Consider the following 22,108-nt stretch of genomic DNA (forward strand, 5'->3'; position numbering starts at 1 on the left):
CTCCTGGTGGCCACGTGAGGCAGTGCCCTGCATGTGCCCCCCCGGCCAGTGCTACAGTGACCCCTGGGGCCCAGTTTAAGAACAGGTTTTGTGTACCTCACGTGTAGCCTGCGTGTACCTCACGTCTTGGGGCAGTAAAGTGTGGTAGCCAGCTAACACAGGGCACAGTCTGACGTCTGGTGGCCACGTAGGGCAGTCGCCTGTGTGTACCATCTCCACTGGCGCCGTGACCCCTCGTGTCTTGGTATTAAGATGCAGCCACATCTGGGTTACACAGTGGGGCTGTATATAGGCCAATGGGGATAGGCCCCCACTGTTCCAGGAAGTAGACAAGGTCTAAGATACCAGAGCAACTGCTGCTGCTATTTCAACAGGAAGAGAAGGAGGAGGCTGCAGGATGGTGAAGGAGAGAAAATCAACACTGCAGGAGCAGGAGAAGGTAAAGACCAGGAGAATCCAGAAGCCAAGTCACCAGAGAGGCACAGGGAACCTCTCTGCAACCTCCCCAAAACTCTCATTTGAAGAGGGCTGTGGACTGTGGACTATGTAGCTTTCTCCCAAAAAACATAAAGAAATAGCTTTGAGCTCTGATGCGCTATGTAGGTCAGTTCTTTGATGGGGTTAGTGAGGGGTTCGATGCCATTTAACTAATCCACTTTCAAGTCACACCTTCTACTAATCAAAATTCATTTTGCTGAGTGTCCCCCTGTTGGCAAGCCCTAAATTCTCCGCGCTGACCTGTCCCTTCAAGGCCCTGGGTTTGTGGTACAGGAAGGGCTGGATCACTTTTTATAGTGGGGGAGCTGAAAGCCGGCTAGCTGGACCCCCGTGTGTTCACAAGCAGTGTGAAAAAACACAATTCCCCCTCACACTGCTCAGGGACAGCACAGCTCGGGGGTTCTCAAGGATCACACAATAATGCTCGCTTCAGAGGCGTGCGCACGGGGTGGGCCCAGGCACACCCGAATCAGGGTCGCCCCAAGCGCAAAAAAAAAGGGGGGGGGCGGCCGGACTGCTGGAGATGGGGGGGCGAGGGAGTCTGGGGTAGGGGGGCCCTGGCCCAGCCACTCTTCTCCGCCCCCGATCTCTCCTGTGGGGGAGAAGCTTGGTAGGGCTGCGCCCTGGGCTCGGTCCTGCTGCTCCGAGTCTGCTGGCAGCCAAGCTCCCGCCTCGCCCTGCAGCTCGCTGCGGACTCGCCCCACCTCCACCCCCTGCCCCCGGTCCACGGTGTGCCGGGCAGAGAGAGGGGGACATGGAGAAGAGGCAGGGACAGGGCCTTGAGGAAGCGGGTGGAATCGGGGTATACCCCCTCCAGCCCCCTCCTGTGAACCACTCAGGGCAGGGGGCTGGGAGCACCCCCATGACTCCAGCGCACCTCCCCAGCCCTGACCCCTGCAGCCCGCTCCCACACACGCAGCCCTCTGCCCTGACTCCTACACACCCCTGCCCTGACTCCTGCACCCCCCTCACACACCCTGCCCTGACTCCTGCACCCCCCTCACACACACCCAGTCCCCAGTTCTGACTCCTGCACCCCCCACACATCCCCACCCCCACCCTGAGCACCAAACTGGAGCTCTTGCACCCTCCCCCCCACATACCAACCTGCACCCCTCGCACCGAATGGGAGCTGCCCTAGGTAAGAGCTCCACACCCCCAACCTCCTGCCCCAACCCTGAGCCCCCTCCCTCATTCTACCTCCTGTTCAGACCCTGCACCCCAACCCCCAGCCTTCTCCTTCACACCCAGCCCTGTGCTCAGTGCACCCCCCACCCTCAGCTCAGTGCAGAGTGAGATGAAGAGAATGGGCTAGAACCAGGGAGAAGGTAGGTAACCACTCTATGTGGGCAGGAGTGGGGGGGAGCCTGTTTACCCCCTCCCCAGACCTGCTGTGCTTGCAGTTTACCCCCGGCCCCTTTCTTGCTTCAAGGACCAATTCTAGCTCCTGCCCCACTGTGCTTTTGCCCTCAGCCCCTGCCTTGCTCCAGTCAACAGGGACTAATCCTCCCCCCATGTCCCACTGTGCTCATCTTGCCCCTATCCCCTGCCTCACTCCAGCTGGGGACCAATCCTTCCCCCCCGCCCCCCATGCCCAACTTTGAGGGTGGATGAAAATCAGTGACTTTTTAAAAAAAATCAAATAATCTGATTTTTTTAATTTAAATTGGATTTTTGAGGAAAAAATATCTAAAGATTGTTTTAATTAAGGTACATCAGAGATGCTTAGTTTTGCAGTTCTCAAACTGTGGATTTGTGTCTCCAGAGGTAATGTGCTTGTTAACAGCAAAAATGTTTTAAATAAATAAATAATATAGAGAGGTGAGAAATAACAGACCTCAACTCTATTGTCCCTCTGCAAATATGTGGACACAGGGTCAACCCCTTACCTCTCTTTAAAAGTGAAAAGTTTCAAACAGTTCAATGAATAGAAGATGGTTGGGGGCAGAATAGATCTGGACAAGGAAAAGAAGTCTGGAGATAAACGTGAGAAGTGAGGGACATATGCTTTTTGTTAAACTATTATGTTTGCTGTTGAAGAAAAATATCCAGAATACTTCATGTTGTTGTTTTAGTTAAATAAAGCAATTTAAATATCTGTCTGGGGATGTTCTCTTCCTAATACAGCCTGGCAAGAAAATCCTCCAAATATTAAGGATTAACCTGTTGAATTGGAGAGAGTTCACCTCCCAATAACTTCATAAATCTCTGCTTCAGTTACCTTTGGTAAATGAAATAACCAAACACTCATTCATTTTGTGACATAGCTGTAAAACTCATCTGAAAAGTTTTCCAAATAAATCATGGTTTAAAAATGTATAGTGTTTCCCTTCTAAAAGTGAAACCTACATCAAAATCTGAGTTGTGAAGAATGTGTATTTAGGTTATAACAAGCAACAAGAATGCACTTTTATGTAGAAAACCATGATTAAATGGAGTCTTCCTGACGAGTGATTTAAATCAAATCCACCCTGCCCGCTGTCCTCTTGCCCCGGCCTCTTCATTCCCCAGGTGGGCCCACAAATATGTTTGGTGCCAGGCCCACAAAAAGTCAATCCTGCTCTGTTCCTAGAATGAACCCTCATTGAGTGGGGCGATCCCCAGGGAGCAGCTCCAACCTCCAGAGTGTCTGGCCAGCGACAGGACATGAGCACAGCAAGGGAGGGGGTGGCAGTGACATCACACAGGCCTTTTGCAGGAGCTCAGCCGATTGGTCAAAGGTGGTGGGGAGGTGGTGACCTCACAGACAGATGCTGACATCAGCCAGGCAGGACTGGGAGGGGCCAGGGAAACCTCGGCGACCCCTGTGGCTTCACTTCAGCGAGTCTCCTTCTCGAGGTCTCTCCGTGAGGACTGAGAGGGGATCGGGGTCACATACGTGAGCACCAGGGGAAACCTCTGTAGAGTTTTCTCTTTTCCTTTCATAGATTTATTGATAGAAAACAGACATCCCTGTTGAGAAGGTAAGAGCCTCCTCAGGTCTGAAACCTCTTCAGTCGGATCCATCTGGTGACAGTTGAATTCTAGGCGTGGAAAACACAAGCTTAAGGGGGCAGAATTTTATTCCGCACCTAAATTCTGTCCCTTAGAATCACTGGGGACATGAGGGTTAGTCCTTTTTATTTCACCTTTTCCTCCATTCCTCCCTCCTTTCTCTTCTTCTCTTGCATCTTTTGTCCTTTCTCCTCTTCCCCCCCCAACACCAGGAGGTGTGTGTGTGTTTGTGAATCCACTGATCTTCCTTCATGTGGGAACAGATGATACCGATAGATTCTCGTTGGAACGTATCAAGGAAGACTATGCCAGGCTTGGGAAGAAACTTTAGGAAATTGAGGCTCAGGTGATCTTCAGTGGGTTTCTGCCTGTTCCTAGAGGTGGGCAACAAAGGCGTGACAAGATTATGACTATCAACAGATGGCTCAGGCAGTGGTGCTGTAAGGAGGGTTTTGGGATGTATGGCCACTGGGAGGCCTTCATGGACAGAGGACTGTTCTCTCCGGATGGACTTCATCTGAGTAGGGAAGGAAATAGACTTCTCGGATGGAGGCTGGCACAACTGATTAAGAGAGCTTTAAACGAGGAATTTGGGGGAGATGGTTGGAAGATGTCCAGGTAATGTCCACACCGGATTTTAATATTGAGAGGGAAGAAAACAAAGTAATGAAGGATACAGCTGTGAGTAGGAGAATGGACATAAGGAGGAAGGGCAGTGTGGATACCAGTCTAATAGGTCATGCTGGCGGTAGAATGTCAGTGCCTAATCGGGTAAAGAATGTGATTGAGGGCAAACAGCAAAAATGAAGATGTTTGTACACCAATGCGAGGAGCCTAGGTAACAAAATGGAGGAACTAGAGCTACTGGTGCAGGAAGTGAAACCAGATATTGTAGGGATAACAGAAACAGGGTGGAATAGTGGTCATGACTGGAGTTCAGATATTGAAGGGTATGTGCTGTTTAGGAAAGACCGAAATAAAGGCAAAGGTGGTGGAGTAGCGCTGTATATCAATGATGAGGTTGATGGTAAAGAAATAAGAAGCGATGGAATGGATAAGACAGAGTCTGGGCAAAACTCACATTGGGCAAGAAAACTACTAAAGCCTCCCCTGGGATAGTGTTTGAGGTGTGCTATAGACTGCCGGGATCTAATTTGGATATGGAGAGAGACCTCTTTAATGTTTTTAATGAAGTAAATACTAATGGCAACTGTGTGATAATGGGAAATCTTAACTTCCCAGATCTAGACTGGAGGATAAGTGCTAATAATAATAATAATAGGGCTCAGATTTTTCTAGATGCGATAGCTGATGGATTCCTTCATCAAGTAGTTGCTGAACTAACAAGAGGGGGTGCCATTTTAGATTTGGTTTTGGTGAGTAGTGAGGACCTCACAGAAGAAATGGTTGTCGGGGACAACCTTGGTTCGAGCGATCATGAGCTAATTCAGTTCAAACGGAGTGGAAGGACAAACAAAAATAGATCTGTGACCAGGGTTTTTGATTTCAAAAGGGCTGACTTTCAAAAATTAAGGAAATTAGTTAGGGAAGTGGATTGGACTGAAGAATTTATGGATCGAAAGGCGGAGGAGGCCTGGGATTATTTTAAATCAAAGCTGCAGAAACTATCAGAAGCCTGCATCCCAAGAAAGGGGAAAAGATTCATAGGCAGGAGTTGCAGACCAAGCTGGATGAGCAAGAATCTCTGAGAGGTGATGAAGAAAAAGCAGAAAGCATACAGGGAGTGGAAGATGGGAGGGATCAGCAAGGAAAGCTACCTTATTGAGGTCAGAACACATAAGGATAAAGTGAGAAAGGCTAAAAGTCAAGGAGAGTTGGACCTTGCAAAGGGAATTAAAACCAATAATAAAAGGTTCTATAGCCATATAAATAAGAAGAAAACAAAGAAAGAAGAAGTGGGACCGCTAAACACTGAGGATGGAGTGCAGGTCAAGGATAATCTAGGCATGGCCCAATATCTAAACAAATACTTTGCCTCAGTCTTTAAGGAGGCTAATGAGGAGCTTAGTCATAACGATAGCATGAGAAATGGGAATGAGGCTATGGAGATAGATATTACCGTATCCGAGGTAGAAGCCAAAAACTCGAACAGCTTAATGGGGCTAAATTGGGGGCCCAGCTAATCTTTCTCCAAGAATATTAAAGGAATTGGCACAAGAAATTGCAAGCCCATTAGCAAGAATTTGTAATGCATCAGTAAACTCAGGGGTTGTACCATATGACTAGAGAATTGCTAACACAGTTCCTATTTTTAAGAAAGGAAAAAAAGTGATCCGGGTAACTACAGGCCCGTTAGTTTGATATCTGTAGTATGCAAGGTCTTGGAAAAAATTTTGAAGGAGAAAGTAGTTAAGGACATTGAGGTCAATGGTAAATGGGACAAAATACACATGGTTTTACAAAAGGTAGATCGTGCCAAACCAACCTGATCTCCCTCTTTGAGACAGAAACAGATTTTTTAGACAAAGGAAACGCAGTGGATCTAATTTACCTAGATTTCAGTAAGGCATTTGATACGGTGCCACATGGGGAATTATTAGTTAAATTGGAAAAGATGGGGATCAATATGAAAATTGGAAGGTGGATAAGGAAGTGGTTAAAGGGGAGACTACAGTGGGTCATACTGAAAGGCAAACTGTCAGGCTGGAGGGAGGTTACCAGTGGAGTTCCTCAGGGATCGGTTTTGGGACCAATCTTATTTAATCTTTTTATTACTGACCTTGGCACAAAAAGTGGGAGTGTACTAATAAAGTTTGTGGATGACACAAAGCTGGGACGTATTGCCAATTCAGAGAAGGACCAGGATATCATACAGGAAGATCTGGATGACCTTGTAACCTGGAGTAATAGCAATAGAATGAAATTTAATAGTGAGATACGTAAGGTCATGCATTTAGGGATTAATAAGAAGAATTTTAGTTATAAGCTGGGGACACATCAATTGGAAGTAAGAGAGGAGGAGAAGGACCTTGGAGTATTGGTTGACCGAAGGATAGCTATGAGCCGCCAATGTGATATGGCCATGAAAAAGCTAATGCGGTCTTGGGATGCATCAGGCAAGGTATTTCCAGTAGAGATAAGGGGAAGGTTTGGTAAAAATCCTCACCAATTTGCATAGGTGACCACAGACCCAAACCCTTGGATCTTAGAACAATGAAAAAGCATTCAGTTTTCTTACAAGAAGACTTTTAATAGAAGTAAAGGAATCACCTCTGTACAATCAGGATGGTAGATACCTTACAGGGCAATTAGATTCAAAACTAGAGAATCCCTCGAGAGAAAACCTTAAGTTACAAAAAAGACACACAGACAGGAATAGTCATTCTATTCAGCACAGTTCTTTTCTCAGCCATTTAAAGAAATCATAAACTAACACATACCTAGCTAGATTACTTACTAAAATTCTAAGACTCCATTCCTGTTCTGTCCCCAGCAAAAGCAGCATACAGACAGACACAGACCCTTTGTTTCTCTCCCTCCTCCCAGCTTTTGAAAGTCTCTTGTCTCCTCATTGGTCATTTTGGTCAGGTGCCAGCAAGGTTACCTTTAGCTTCTTAACCCTTTACAGGTGAGAGGATTTTTCCTCTGGCCAGGAGGGATTTTAAAGGGGTTTACCCTTCCCTTTGTATTTATGACAAGGCTGATGGCTGCAGTCCCTCAATCACCGCCGAACACGCTGTGGTCGCTGAAAGAGAGGCTGCTGCTACTGTATCGGATTTTCTCTTCTCTGGCGAGGGGCCCTCTGGTCTCACGTCAGACCGAAGGACACTGTGGGACTCACCAGCAGGTCCGGTGCTCACCGCTGGGTCAGTTCTCCCCCCATAGGGGTGTTTCCTTGCCTGGGTGAATGAGCCCCCAGACTGCTGCTCCCCATCCCCTGGGGTCCCACCACTACCCCAACCCAAAGACAGCTCAGTCCCCACAAGTGCTCCCAAGGCGGGGTGAGAGACTCTTGGTGCTCCACTCCCCAGCTCCACCAATTCCGCACTCTCCTTCCCCTGGTCTCCTGACAATTCAGGCCCCAACACTGGCCTGGACCCAAGCCTCCCAGGGACTGGCACACACAACAACCTTCTTCCTGGGGGAGGCACAGGCCTACCTCAGGCATTGCAGACACATGCTCTTCCTCCCACTCCACTCCTCTCGCAGACTTTTCACGCTCCTCCAAGTCCCAGTCAGCAGCCCCGCCACCTGCACCCCTCTCCAACTGGGAGGGCTGAGCCCCACCCTCCTCCCCACTCCCACGAAGGGAAGCCGAGCGCTGGGTGAGCACCTAACGCTGACGGGACAATTCTTTCAGACTCTCCACGGAGCCCACATCACTCTGCTGTAGGAGGGAGCCCTCAATACGAAGCAAAAGCTCCAAACATTCCCCACACCCTGTTTCAGACAGGCCAGCCAGATGAGCACAGCCATGTGAAGGCAGAAAAAGAGGCAAGGAGACAGAGCTTCCATCTCCACCATGTGAGATGCAGCCATCTGGGAGAAACCTGCTATATGCCCAGACGGCTTTATTCCTCCAGCCTGCGAGGACAGAGGGGATGTCAGGAAGTTTCCCCTTCAATCTCACACACAAAAAGCCCTTCTTAGGGAAGGCAAAATTCTGAAGAGAAAAAGACACCCAGAAGGATGCCAAAGTGATAGACTTTTATGATCTTGGGGAATAGCTCATTGCCTGACCAGGGACTTGAACCCTGGACCCTCAGATTAAAAGTCTGATATTCTACCAACTGAGCTAGCCAGGCTCACAAAGAAAAGGAACAAGTTCATGCAGAGGAGAAACTAGTCAAGAAAAAGAGAGCAGGAAACAATAGAGGAAACCTGCTGCTCTCTCGCTATCTCTTCCCAGCCCTAGCCCTGGTCTCCTCCTCCCTCCAGCACCCTGAGGCATTTTGCCAGCACAAGCCCAAGTCAACTCCACCCTCCCCAAACTCTAGAAGGTCCAGCTCAACAACCTGGCCACTCTTACAGCCTCCTCTCCAGCCCTAACCAATAGGGAGGAGGATTGAGTCTCCCTCCCTCAGGCCCACCCTTCAGCATTCCTGGGTAAAGACCAACATCGCCAAAATGACTTTGGGCCAGCAGGTCAACCAAGAGGACTCCCTCCTAGGCCTGGCTGCAGCCCAGCTGCAGGACTCAGAGTAAATCCAGCTCACATCCCTCCCTATAGGGCTCCAGGCAAGGCCAGCCTTCTGGATCCAACGTCTCCTCTGGCGTTCAAGTCACAACTGCAAGCAGGCAAAAGACTGGCTCCCACATCATTTGAAAGAGCAAGACAAAGCCTTGAAACTCCACCTATGCTTAGGTGTGAAGCAACAAGTCCAAAAGTCCCACTGAGATCTGAGCTCAGCTTGCAGTATTCAGCACTCTGACAGCTGACCTTTATGCCATGGGACCCAATGATGTCACAGTCTCTAGACACCTGTGGCCCTCAGCTGGCAGGCTTGAACTCTGCACTTACAGCTCTCCAGCTGCTCCCCCTCTCTCTGCTGCTCTCGCCCTCCCCTTGGTTTATCATAGTACCTGGCCCCACTTTCTGCCAACAATAGACTCTGCTTTCTGGGCCCGCTCCTGTGGAGGTGGGCTTCTATCCTGCTTCCTAGGACTAAGCAGCAGAAAGAGGCCTTTCCAGGAAATGGTCATGGCTTCTGGGAATCCCTGTGTGGCTCTGGACACCACCAGGAATCATTCGACTCCTGGCACACAAGGCAACTTAAAAGCTGAGTGCCCAGCCAGGGGCTTGAACCTTGGACCCTCAAAGTAAGAGCCTGATGCTCTACTGACTGAGCTAACTGGGCTTCCTAATAGAATCTCCCCCTTTGACCACAAGAGTGACAAGCAGGCAAAAGAGAGGCAAAAAAGTGCCAGAAACCCCTCCTCTTTTTCTCCACAGCCACTGCCTTTCAGCAGGATTCCTCCTCCTCCTCCCTCCTGTGCCTCAATGTGACTAAAACTCCGCAAATAGACAGCCAGCCCATCCGTTGCATCCCAATCCCCCAGGCCTAAGCCTCCCTGCCCAAGTCCTGCACCTTGCTGCATAGAATTAAATCTCACATCTCGCTGGGAACTCGACTTCTTGTGCCCAGAGAGTTTCTGCCCCCCTCAGTAGATGACCCGAGAAACACAGTGTCTGCCTTTTCTGAAGAAGTGCTTAGACTACCTCATCATGTGGTCGGATGGATAAGGCATCTCCCTGTGGATCAGATGATTCAGGATTGGAGTTCCTCCATGGTTGTGCTTGCTTTGGTTAAAAGTCCTGTTTTCTTCAGGGCTGGATCCTCTTCTTGACTGCTCAGGCCAATGCTCTGGCTTCAGCTAGACCCCCGGGAAGGAGTTAGGTTTGGGCATCACAAAAGCTAGGGCGTGAGCCCCGGGTGCGTCCAGTCTAGCCTTTGCCATTCCTGACTTGCCAAAGTAAATGGGCAGCTGCCCAGGCTAGAGTGTAGAGCAGTTTCCCTCCTCCAAATGTGCACCTGTCCCTGTGCTTGAGGGGGCTAAATAGCACCTTGGGAGCTGGGTGTTTCTCTGCTTCTCCCCAGCTGGGGAAAGCCTCTTGGGGTAAAATCTCCTGCCCCGCTGCAAAAGTGAGCACCTGGGGTGGGAATGGTCAGAGGCCCCACCGGCGGGGCTGTTTTCCTACCATCTTCTGATGCTGGCCACAGAGCAACAGCAGCTGCCCCACATGCTGGTCTGTGGGTGGCCTTCAGTGGGTGTTTGGCATGCCAGGGAACAGGTTGGCCAGGTGTCATTGTGGCTGTCTGCTGGCCACGGCCAGGCACTGTCCTCCCCTCCTCTTGCCCCACCCTCGGTTGTTCTTTGGCTTTTTAGCCTTCCCTTGGAGCTGTCAGCACCAGCCACCTCTGCTCTAGGTGCCCAGAGGAGGAGAGGTGTGCTGTGCTCCAGCCTGGGACTCTTCCTCCGTCCTGCCTAGCTCTGACTATGAAGCCTGGCCCTGGCACTCCTTTCTTCAAGCGCCCTGTGGGAAAGAGGAAAAACATGGGCAGCAAGCACAAGGGCCAAACTTGTGGGCTGTCAAGATTCCTTCCCCACTCTGAACTCTAGGGTACAGATGTGGGGACCTACATGAAAGACCCCCTAAGCTTATTCTTACCAGCTTAGGTTAAAACTTCCCCAAGGTACAAACTTTTACCTTTTGTCCTTGAACCTCTATGCTGCCACCACCAAAGTGTCTAACAAAAATAATAGGGGAAGTGCCCACTTGGAAACGTCTCCCCCCAAAAAAATATCCCCCCCAAGCACTACACCCCCTTTCCTGGGGAAGGCTTGATAAAAATCCTCATCAATTTGCACAGGAGAACACAGACCCAAACCCTTGGATCTTAAGAACAATGAAAAATCAATCAGGTTCTTAAAAGAGAATTTTAATTAAAGAAAAAGTAAAAGAAAAACCTCTGTAAAATCAGGATGGTAAATACCTTACAGGGTAATCAGGTTCAGAAACATATAGAATCCCTCTAGGCAAAACCTTAAGTTACAAAAAGACACAAAAACAGGAATATACATTCCATTCAGCACAACTTATTTTATCAGCCATTTAAACAAAACAGAATCAAACGCAGATCTAGCTAGATTGCTTACTAACTCTTTACAGGAGTTCTGACCTGCATTCCTGCTCTGGTCCCAGCAAAAGCATCACACAGACAGAGAGGACCCTTTGTTTCCCCCCCCCCTCCAGCTTTGAAAGTATCTTGTCTCCTCATTGGTCATTTTGGTCAGGTGCCAGTGAGGTTATCTTAGCTTCTTAACCCTTTTCAGGTAAAAGGACTTTGCCTCTGGCCAGGAGGGATTTTATAGCACTGTATGCAGAAAGGTGGTTACCCTTCCCTTTATATTTATGATATGGGCAACAGGTGAAACAGCGAGAATCCCAACCATCAGGTCAAACCGCAGGCATCACTAGCCAGGGTGGCAAATTCAAGGGCCCCAACCCATTGCAGTCATCCTGACCAAAGACCTGGCTCCAGTGGGCATGAGTCAACCAGCAGGACAGAAATGACTCACTCTTTCACCCTTGGAGACAGGGAAGTTGATCACTTTGAGCTCCAGGGCTTTACCACAAACCAATACAAGGTCCCAAAGAGATTTGAACTCAGATTGCAAGATTTAGAGGCCTGAGTGCTGACCATTACACTATGGGACCAGCTCATGCTGCTTTCTCTGGACATCAGTGACCCCCACGGGGCTGGCTTGTGTAAGGGGGCTGTTGGCCCTTTACTAAAACTTTGTGGGTTTGTTTGACTGGCTAGTTCCCAGTACCAAGAGAAGCGGGAAGGGCCAATGGGAAATCAGGACCCAGAGACTGACAGTCCCCAGGGGCAATGGGGAGAGGCCAAAGCTCCAAGTTAGCCAGACTGACAGGGCAAGCAGTCTAATGAGGGAGTCATTATGTTGTACCATGGGTACTGTGCTATATAATTGGTTATGTTCTGGCTATATACAGTGTATGTTTTATAGTAAGAATTAAGGTATTAGAATAAATGAATAGGATAGTGGATACTAGTATTAGCCATTTTCTTTTTATTCATGCCTTGTAAGTAACAGACAGGATCTTGTCTGTGTCTGTGTTAATTAGATCAGAGGAATTTTGAAGGCCTAGGCCCCAATGTAGGAAAAGATAGTTGCAAGATTTAGTTAGGCCTAATTTACGATGCCTTACTTGTTCAACATAAAACACTGCCATTTGTTACCTTTTGACGGTCTCCGCAAAGACCTGTTTGTGTGATTGAGGAATGTATGCATCAGGGAAAGATAAGGTGTGAAGGCCATTTTTGAAGCCAGATGGCTAAGGGAGGAGAAGTGAAGAGACTGAAGAGACTCAAAGACACCAGAGAACCATCAACGCACATCCATGGTTGAGGAGGGGCAGACTGACGAACCTCAGGTGAAGGCTGGCACCCTTAAAACACAAGATAATAGATTAAATGGAAACCTGACAGGCTGACCCTCCCGGAGGTGTTTTGGCCATCAAAAGATAACACCCACGGAGGAGTAATCGGTCATAAACTGACACAGCAAAACCCAGAGACTTTAACAAGAAAAAGGACTATAAGAACAGGGTGCTTTGCCATGGGGCTTTGGGTTCGTCTTGCCAACAACTCCAGGAGCATCGGTTTGTGACCGACAGAGCCCGGCTCCCCTCTGCGACCAATCTGTCTGGTCACTAGATTGATCCAGACTCTGGACTGATAACTCTAAATATCGACTGGCTGGACTGCGTGCATGGTGTATGTGTGTGTGTGTGACTGAAAAGCATATGCTAATTGCCCAAGAAGAGCCGGGGAGCACAGCTGTGCTGGTGTAGTGCCAGAAACTGCTATCTGTAGGAATTTGCTACATGTAGCAGTTACTGATACCTGAGGTTGTTCTTATTGGATGACTTGTCCTAATTTGCTAAAACTTGACAGTGGCATGGGGTGGAAGCATCAAGTCTTTGGCTTCCAAACGACCCTGCCTGGTGTACGTCTGTATCAATTACCTCTTTATTTATTACAATAGGAGAAGGAAATCAGTCACACAAGTGACACAGTGACCGTTGCGAGTCTATGCTGATGTAACGAGAGTTAACATAGGCTTGTCGTGTAGCTATGGCCTTAGGTCTATGAAATGTTTGGGTGAGGTAACAGGAAAAGGATGAGGGGAGACCAAGATTAATTCAGGTGTTTAGGCTCCAGCTTTTGTGGAAGTGGCTTACTGCACCCTAAAGGCTCAGGAACAAAGAGGCCCATAAGAACGAAATATCATGACTTTATTAACATTTCTTGACTTCCGGGTGTATAATTCCTGTTTTTAGAATTTTTGGGATTGTCAAACCCTCTTGGGGTTGTAGATGTGTGTTCATTATGTTTTGAAGGCCAAAGCTGTAAATGGGTTCAACAAAGAACTAGATCAGTTCCTCAGGATAAGTGCATCAGCTATTAATTGAGATAATCAGGGATGTCTCCGCATGCTCTAGGTGTCCCTAAACCTCTGACTGCCAGATGCTGGGAGTAGATGATGGGATGGTTCACTCAGTGATTGCCTGTTCTGTTCATTCCCTCCGAAGCCCCTGGCACTGGCTGCTGTCAGAAGATGATGTTCTGGCTGAAGATGTGTTATCATTAGGTTTTATCTGCCATAGGGCTGGATTAATCACATAAAACTGATTATGTTTTTACTGTTCTTTTGCACACCAAGTCAATGCCATTATGTCTCAGTTGAGCATGTCTGTGGAAGGAATTGCATTCCAGAGCTTCTCGGGCTGAGATCACTATAATCTGCAGGCGGGGAAAAAAAAGTGTGTGGAGGCAAATTAAATATTTGGCTAAAGCTGGGCACACTTTGGTGAGCGCAGCACATTAGCCAGGGTTTGTTTCTACCCAGATATGTTCTGTCTCCCGGCTCCGTAGTAGGTAGCACAGCCTGTGGTGCAGGGAAGATGGCTAATGAAGTGAGCAGGTTGGAGGAGGCAGGTAGGCCAACGAGGAGAGCTGTACGAATGGAAGGTGGGGTGGGGCAGGGAGGGATGAGACAGACGCCCAAGTCCTCACCCCCCTGCACCCCAACCCTCTGCCCCAACCCTGAGCCCCCTCCGCACCCTGAACCCCTCATCTCAACCTCCAAGAGCCTGCACCCCCAGCCAGACCCCTCACCCCAACCCTCTGCCCTACCCCTGAGCCCCTTCCTGCACTCCAAACCCCTCATCCAAATGCCACCCCAGAGTCTTCACCCCCAGCCAGTGCCCTTGTCCCCCTGCACCCCAACTCTCTGCTCCAGCCCTGAGTCCCCTCCTGTACCCCGAACCCCTCATCCCAACCCCCCCGAGCCTGCACCTTCAGCCAGAGCCCTCACCCCCGCCACAACCCAACCCTCTTCCCCAGTCCTGAGCCCCCTCCCACAGTCCGAACTCTTGGCCACACCCCCACCACACATCACCTCCATATTGGTGCAGAAACAAAATTCATTCTGCACATGGATGTAAAAAATTAAAGGGAACATTCCCCAGGGCCCATTAATAAATGTTTATGGCCTGTCACAACTCAGTAAATTGTTTGGGGGTGGAGGCATTTGGGTGGTTTTGGGTGGATCCTGCCTCCTCTGGAGGTTTGGGTCCTGTCCTTCACTCACCCCACGGTGGCGGCTCCTGCACCTCCGGTGTCATGGGGCTGGCTGAACTTGACTCTCCGCTCCGGGCAGCAGGGCAGAATTAACTTTTTGTGGGCCTGGGGCCAAACATATCTGTGGGCCCCCCGGGGAAGGATTGTAACAGACAGGAGAGTGACACGGGAGTTATCTTTGACACAGCACACAGCTGCACGGGTTTTATGGACAATATTTACATGTTTAACTTGCAGATGGAGGTGGCTGCAACCAGGGGCCCAGCAATGGGAGCCCCAGGGCAAAAAGATCCACACAAGTGTCCAGCAAATACATTCTAAACGACCAACTACAAAATCAACCCTGTGGGGACAACCAGTGAACAAAAGCCAAAGCTGGGCAATCCACCAGCCCTGTGCTGCTCCCATGGAACGGGAACCTTCCAGCTATCTTCTCCCGCACAATTTCCACCCGAACCACCAGGGCTTGAATCCTATTTTCCTTTCCAAGTGGGGTGGATTTAAAACATTGCAAAAATTAAAAATATGAAAAATACATTTTATTTCCAGCATCATTATTCACACTGGTTTTGCTGGCCCCCGAATGGGACCAGAACCACATCCCTCCGCAGAATGATCCCCCTAAAAACCAGTGCAGCCTCAGCAATTACAGTAGAGCCTCAGGGTTACAAATACCCCAGGATGGCGGTGGTTCAGAACTCTGAACAGAAAGCTCTGGTTGTTCCTTCAAAAGTCTGCAACTGAACAGAGATTGAATACAGCTTTAAATCTTTACCATGCTGGAGAGAAATGTTGCTTTTAACCATCTTAATTTAAATGAAACCAGACAGAAACAGTTTCCTTACCTTGTCAAATCTTTTTTTAAATTTTCCCTTTAATTATTTTAGTTTATATTTAATACACCACTGTGCTTTTTTATTATTATTATTTTTTTGGTTTTCTCTCCTGTTGCCTGATTAGAATCATAGAACATTAGGGTTGGAAGGGACCCCCTGCTCAAAGCAGGACCAATCCCCAATTAAATCATCCCAGCCAGGGCTTTGTCAAGCCTGATCTTAAAAACTTCTAAGGAAGGAGATTCTACCACCTCCCTAGATAATGCATTCCAGTGTTTCACCACCCTCCTAGTGAAAAAGTTTTTCCTAATATCCAGCCTAAACACTGCAACTTGAGCCCATTACTCCTTGTCCTGTCATCATCTACCACTGGGAATAGTCTAGAACCATCCTCTTTGGAACCACCTCTCAGGCAGTTGAAAGCAGCTATCAAGTCCCTCCTCATTCTTCTCTTCTGCAGACTAAACAATCCCAGTTCCCTCAGCCTCTCCTCATAAGTCATGTGTTCCAGACCCCTAATCATTTTTGTTGTCCTTCTCTGGACTCTTTCCAATTTATCCACATCCTTCTTGTAGTGTGGGGCCCAAAACTGGACACAGTACTCCAGATGAGGCTTCACCAATGTCGAATAGAGGAGAACGATCATGTCTCTCGATCTGCTGGCTATGCCCCAACTTATACATCCCAAAATGCCATTGGCCTTCTTGGCAACAAGGGCACACTGTTGACTCATATCCAGCTTCTCGTCCACTGTCACCCCTAGGTCCTTTTCCGCAGAACTGCTGCCTAGCCATTCGGTCCCTAGTCTGTAGTGGTGCATGGGATTCTTCCATCCTAAGTGCAGGACCCTGCACTTATCCTTGTTGAACCTCATCAGATTTCTTTTGGCCCAATCTTCCAATTTGTCTAGGTCCCTCTGTATCCTATCCCTACCTGCCACCATATCTACCACTCCTCCTAGTTTAGTGTCATCCACAGATTTGCTGAGAGTGCAATCCACACTATCCTCCAGATCATTTATGAAGATATTGAATAAAACCGGCCCCAGGACCGACCCCTGGGGCACTCCACTTGATACCGGCTGCCAACTAGACATGGAGCCATGGATCACTACCCGTTGAGCCCGACAATCTAGCCAACTTTCTACCCACCTTATAGTGCATTCATCCAGCCCATACTTCTTTAACTTGCTGACAAGAATACTGTGGGAGACCGTGTCAAAAGCTTTGCTAAAGTCAAGAAACAATACATCCACTGCTTTCCCTTCATCCACAGAACCAGTAATCTCATCACAGAAGGTGATTAGATTAGTCAGGCTTGATCTTCCCTGGGTGAATCCATGCTGAATGTTCCTGATCACTTTCCTCTCCTCTAAGTGCTTCAGAATTGATTCCTTGAGGACCTGCTCCATGATTTTTCCAGGGACTGAGGTGAGGCTGACTGGCCTGTAGTTCCCAGGATCCTCCTTCTTCCCTTTTTTAAAGATGGGTACTACATTAGCCTTTTTCCAGTCATCCGGGACGTCCCCCGATCGCCATGAGTTTTCAAAGATAATGGCCAATGGCTCTGCAGTCACAGCCGCCAACTCCTTTAGCACTCTCGGATGCAACCCATCCGGCCCCATGGACTTGTGCACGTCCAGCTTTTCTAAATAGTCCCTAACCACCTCTTTCTCCACACAGGGCTGGCCATCTACTCCCCATGTTGTGATGCCCAGCGCAGCAGTCTGGGAGCTGTCCTTGTTAGTGAAGACAGAGGCAAAAAAAGCACTGAGCACATTAGCTTTTTCCACATCCTCTGTCACTAGGTTGCCTCCCTCATTCATTAAGGGGCCCACACTTTCCTTGGCTTTCTTCTTGTTGCCAACATACCTGAAGAAACCCTTCTTGTTATTCTTGACATCTCTTGCTAGCTGCAGCTCCAGGTGCGATTTGGCCCTCCTGATTTCATTCCTACATGCCCGAGCAACATTTTTATACTCTTCCCTGGTCATTTGTCCAATCTTCCACTTCTTGTAAGCTTCTTTTTTATGTTTAAGATCCGCAAGGATTTCACTGTTAAGCCAAGCTGGTCACCTGCCATATTTACTCTTCTTTCTTTGCCCCCACCCTTCCTTCAGTGTCAGGTGAGCATTACCTCATCAGTCCCCAACTGCCCAAATGAAGAAGGTGATTCCCTCCAGGGTCTAACAGATTCTTTTGTTGCTGCCTAAGCCAGTGTCCATTGTTCCTGTGAGGCTGGGCTGGGTTTGTCCCATCCATCCCCTGATGAGGTGTGAACTGCCTCTCTGTTCTTGGAGAGCTTTTGCATGGGCTTGCTTTAAGCCATGAGGATACATTTTCAGCCTCATAACTATATATATAAAATTATATCCTATAACTTTACTGTAACAATTACTATAACATCACTATACCAACCATGCTCAGTGCATCATGAGCCTTCCAAAGATATCCAAAATGACAAGCTTTGCATTGGATGCCACACAATCATTTTATAAAGATGAACATGGGGGTGTAGGGTGTTCCCTCGAGGTACAGAGCATCAGACCTCCCCTCTTAGTTTACTGAAGGAGGGTTAGTCACTGACTATCTTGAAGGCAGTTTCTGGTTATAGTTCTCTTGGCATCCAGCCATAAAGGCCATGAGGCAGTGTGCCTCAGTTTCCCCATTCACACACAGCAAACCAGGTTTTTTGTGGTTTGTCTGCTGTGATAAACTTTAAACCGGTTTACAGGTATTAATGGAAAAGTAGCATCATCATAAGGTGTAACATCTGTGTCAAAATTCTTAGCCTCAAAACTTAACATTAATACCAAAATTTATCACCACAGATGGGTGTTTACAAGTATCTTTATACATGCCCTCCGTTCTGATAGTGTAGTTTGAGGTTAGTTTGTTCGTTACCCATGGTGTCCTTTGATTCTCTCCCATGTAACCAGTCACTGGCTTTTCTTTCCCTCCAGCGTTCCCCTCTGTGTGGGCTCTTAATTTACGCATGTTTCTGGTATTTTGATATCTCAGGATCTGGCAAGATAAGGGCCCAGGGGGGTCCTGCACATTGGCTGGCCCTGTGGGGAGCAGTCTCCCAACCCCAGGACTGTACATATGTAGGAAGTGCAGCTCCCCTTTAGGGGTTACCCTGTGTTTCCCCCTCCCAGCACTGAGTCCTCCCCTGCCCTCTAGAGGGCTGTGATCCATGCTCTCTGGGCTAGGGGTGTTTAACCTTTGATCGGATTCACCCTTTCCCAGCAGCTTTCCCGTAACTGCTCTCTGTGTCTCACCAGCGCGGGGGAAAGCCCCCCGCCCCCATGAGTTGGGTCATTTGTATTCTGGCAGATGACCACCTAGCAATTTCCTGGGCTCAACTCCTCTGCTGTGACAGGTGTTGGAGCTGCATCTTGATGTAAAGAGACACATTTACTTTCCAAAAACGTATCAGACTTAGCGTCCTGAAAAAATTGGGACCTGGATTGGGGTACCCTCTTTCACCCCTTTCTCTGTCCCTGAGAAGCCAGCTGTGTGACTGCTCCCCTCCAGGAAGTCAGTTACACAGTTCCTTCTCAAAACCTGGGTCACAGGCTGCAAGCCTGGGTGCACAGATGCTGACCCAGCCATCCTCCTAGTGTTCTGGCCCAAGTGACTCATGAGGAGACATTCCTGCACCCCCACTATTCCTTCCCCAGTTTCCTCCTCTGGGCCCCCTCCTTCAGCTGCAGAACTCTGCCAGCTAACAACTGGGACCATTTCCTTAATCACTGACAACACCTCCCCTGCACCCAGGGCATGTTGCCTTCTGCTCGAAGGAGCTAGTCTGAGCCCCTCCCATACTTGGAAGCACCCCGCTTCCCTGTGTTACAGAGTCACAGGAATCCTCACCCACCTCAGTGGTTTCTGAGATTCTCTTCCCCTTCTCTGGGCTCTCCTCTGGGCTACTTTGTGCTCTGATCCCTAGAGCCGCTTTTGTCTCTGGTTCAGCTGTAACCTGCTGCAGCTAACAACCTGGACAATTCTCTCCCTGGCAGGCATTTCATCCCCGTCCCTTCCTGAAGTGGTGTTGCCACCAGCTGCAGCGTAGGAGTTGGTCTCAACCACTCTCCCACCTGGAAACACACAGCTTCCCCCAGTTGCAGAAGAATCAAGGAGACTCTCTCCCATTCTCTCAGCACTTCCTGAGACCTTACTCTTTCCCTTGGGGGTCCCAGCAGAACACTCCCTCCTGCTGCAGGCAAATACTTTAACCTGAGATTTGCAGAAAAAAGTCAATACCAAGGAGCAGGTCGAACTGGAAGTGTTCCATTATCCCCACAGTCAAAACAGTTGTGCAGATCTCTCTATCAGTGTTATAGAGGGTGGACAATTTATAAGTTTACCCTGTATAAGCTTTATACAGAGTAAAACAGATTTATTTGGAGGTTGAATCCCCTTGGGAGCTGGGTGTCTGGGTGCTGGAGATAGGTGACCTGCTGAGCAGGTTTTGGTTAAAGTCTGCAGCTTTGGGGGTGTGGACCAGACCTGGATCTGTGTTGCAGCAGGCTGGCATGTCTGGCTCAACAAGGCAGGGTTCTGGAGCCCCAAACTGGCAGGGAAAATGGGATCAGAGGTAATTCCAGCACCTCAGGTGACATTCCAAAGGGGGTCTCTGTGACCAAACCTGTCATTGCCCATTCCTCCTACGATCTGCCCTAGCACCGCCCCTTCACCTGAGGCCCTGCTCCTGCACCGCCCCTTTCCATAAGGCTCTGCCCTTGCCTCAGCCCTAATCCCGAGTTCCCGCCTTTGTGTCTGCCTTCTCCTAGAGAAGTATGTGTATGTAATTTCCTATTCATTTCTTTAAGTAGTGCCTTGCTTCTTTTGGAGTGCTGGCGGGGGGAGGTTTCTGCTTCTTTTTGTTTTTAATTTCCCACCAGAGAGCATGTAACAATGCTGGTTCTGGTGGGACCCAACTAAGAGTGCCAATTCAGGACAAATTGCTTAAAGCAGGGCAGTTACAGACCAAGGCTGGGGTTTTCCCACCTCTAAGGCAAACCAAACCAGCCAGACAGAGAGGACTTTGGTTTTACCCCACTGGCTAACCACAAGTCACACAAGCAATTCCCTTAGACACTCCAGTTTCCCAGTATCACCACCAGTGTCACTCATTATGGGGATGAATGGTTATGAAAACCAATACCCCAGTAAAAGACAAAAGGTTCTCCTGATCCCAAAGGACCAAGCCCCAGACCCAGGTCAATATATAAATCAGATCTTACCCACAAATCACACTGTTGCTAATCCTTTAGAATCTAAAATGTAAAGGTTTATTTATAAAAGGAAAAAGATAGAGATGAGAGCTGGAATTGGTTAAATGGAAGCCTTCATAATGGCAAAGTTCTTGGTTCAGGCTTGTAGAAGTGATAGAATAAACTGCAGGTTCAAATCAAGTTTCTGGAGTATATCCACAGCTGGGATGGGTTATTCAGTCCTTTTGTTCAGAACTTCCATTTGTAGCAAAGTCCCTCAAGAGGTATGAAGCAGGATTGAAGACGAGATAGAAGTAAGGTAGCTGCCTTTTATAGTCTTTTCCAGGTTTAAGGACACCTCTTTGTGTTTACTGTGGAAAATTACAGCAAAATGGAGTCTGGAATCACATGGGCAAGTCGTATGTCCATGCATGACTTAGTTCTTTACAGGTGGCAGCCATGGCCCACATGCTACCTTGCATGTTCCCAGGAAGACTTCTTATGTGGATTGGAGTTTTCCAGGATCCATTGTCAGTTAAGTGTTTCTTGATTGGGCACTTAATTTGCACATTCCTTTCTCAAGAAGCTGACCAAATGCTTTACGAAGGCTACTTCAGAATCAAAACACATTGATTTACAAGTACATAGCCAATATGTATAACTTCAACTACAAAAATGATGCATGCAGACAGATAGCATAATCATAATCAGCTAATCATCACCTCTCCATAGACCTCTTACACAACAACTTTTATACAATATTTGCTGCAAATATATAACAGGTTTCAGAGTAGCAGCCATGTTAGTCTGTATTCGCAAAAAGAAAAGGAGTACTTGTGGCACCTTAGAGACTAACCAATTTATTTGAACATAAGCTTTCATGAGCTACAGCTCACTTCATCAGATGCATTCAGTGGAAAATACAGTGGGGAGATTTATATACATAGAGAACATGAAACAATGGGTGTTATCATACACACTGTAATGAGAGTGATCACTTAAGGTGAGCTATTATCAGCAGGGGGGGGCGGGGAAACTTTTGTAGGAAAAGTGGGGAAATAGTTTTACTTTGTGTAATGACCCATCCACTCCCAGTCTCTAGTCAAGCCTAAATTAATTGTATCCAGTTTCCCTCGGGAAAAAAAAAAAACAGATCACACTTCAGTACCTTTGTAAATAAAATCAACTTGTAAACAAACCAGCCGTCTCCTCAGTGTGCAGTTTGTGTCTCTTTGGTTTCAGTCAATGTGTGCGCAGCACGCATGGTGTGTGTGCGTGTGTGTGTGTGCAGTGTGTGTGGTGGGCAGTGGTACTGTGTGTGTGTGTGTATGTGCAGTGTGGGTGGTGGACAGTGGCACTGTGTGTGTGTGTGCAGTATGTGTGCTCACATGGGAATTCATGGGGAACTCGCCAGCCTTGGTGTAGCA

At 48.2% G+C, this 22,108-nt stretch overlaps 1 protein-coding gene and 1 non-coding gene across 5 annotated transcripts in view; one reads left to right on the forward strand and one right to left on the reverse strand.

Annotated features, from left to right (window-relative positions):
* The window catches only part of LOC141986089 (uncharacterized), a 222,138-nt gene that overhangs the window by 151,132 nt on the left and 48,898 nt on the right, over positions 1-22,108 (forward strand). The window contains exon 5 of one of the 4 annotated variants that reach the window (XR_012639117.1): positions 375-1,016. The exons of the other annotated variants lie outside the window; for them this stretch is intronic. The gene's annotated coding sequence lies outside the window, so the exon portion shown is untranslated. Of the gene's footprint in view, positions 1-374; positions 1,017-22,108 lie in introns of those variants that run through there. 4 annotated transcript variants of the gene reach the window in all.
* Positions 8,186-8,258, reverse strand: TRNAK-UUU (transfer RNA lysine (anticodon UUU)). Its single transcript has one exon. It is a non-coding gene; the product is annotated as a tRNA-Lys (tRNA).

This window comes from Natator depressus, chromosome 4, assembly GCF_965152275.1.
Source record: "Natator depressus isolate rNatDep1 chromosome 4, rNatDep2.hap1, whole genome shotgun sequence".
Taxonomy (NCBI): Eukaryota; Metazoa; Chordata; order Testudines; family Cheloniidae; genus Natator; species Natator depressus.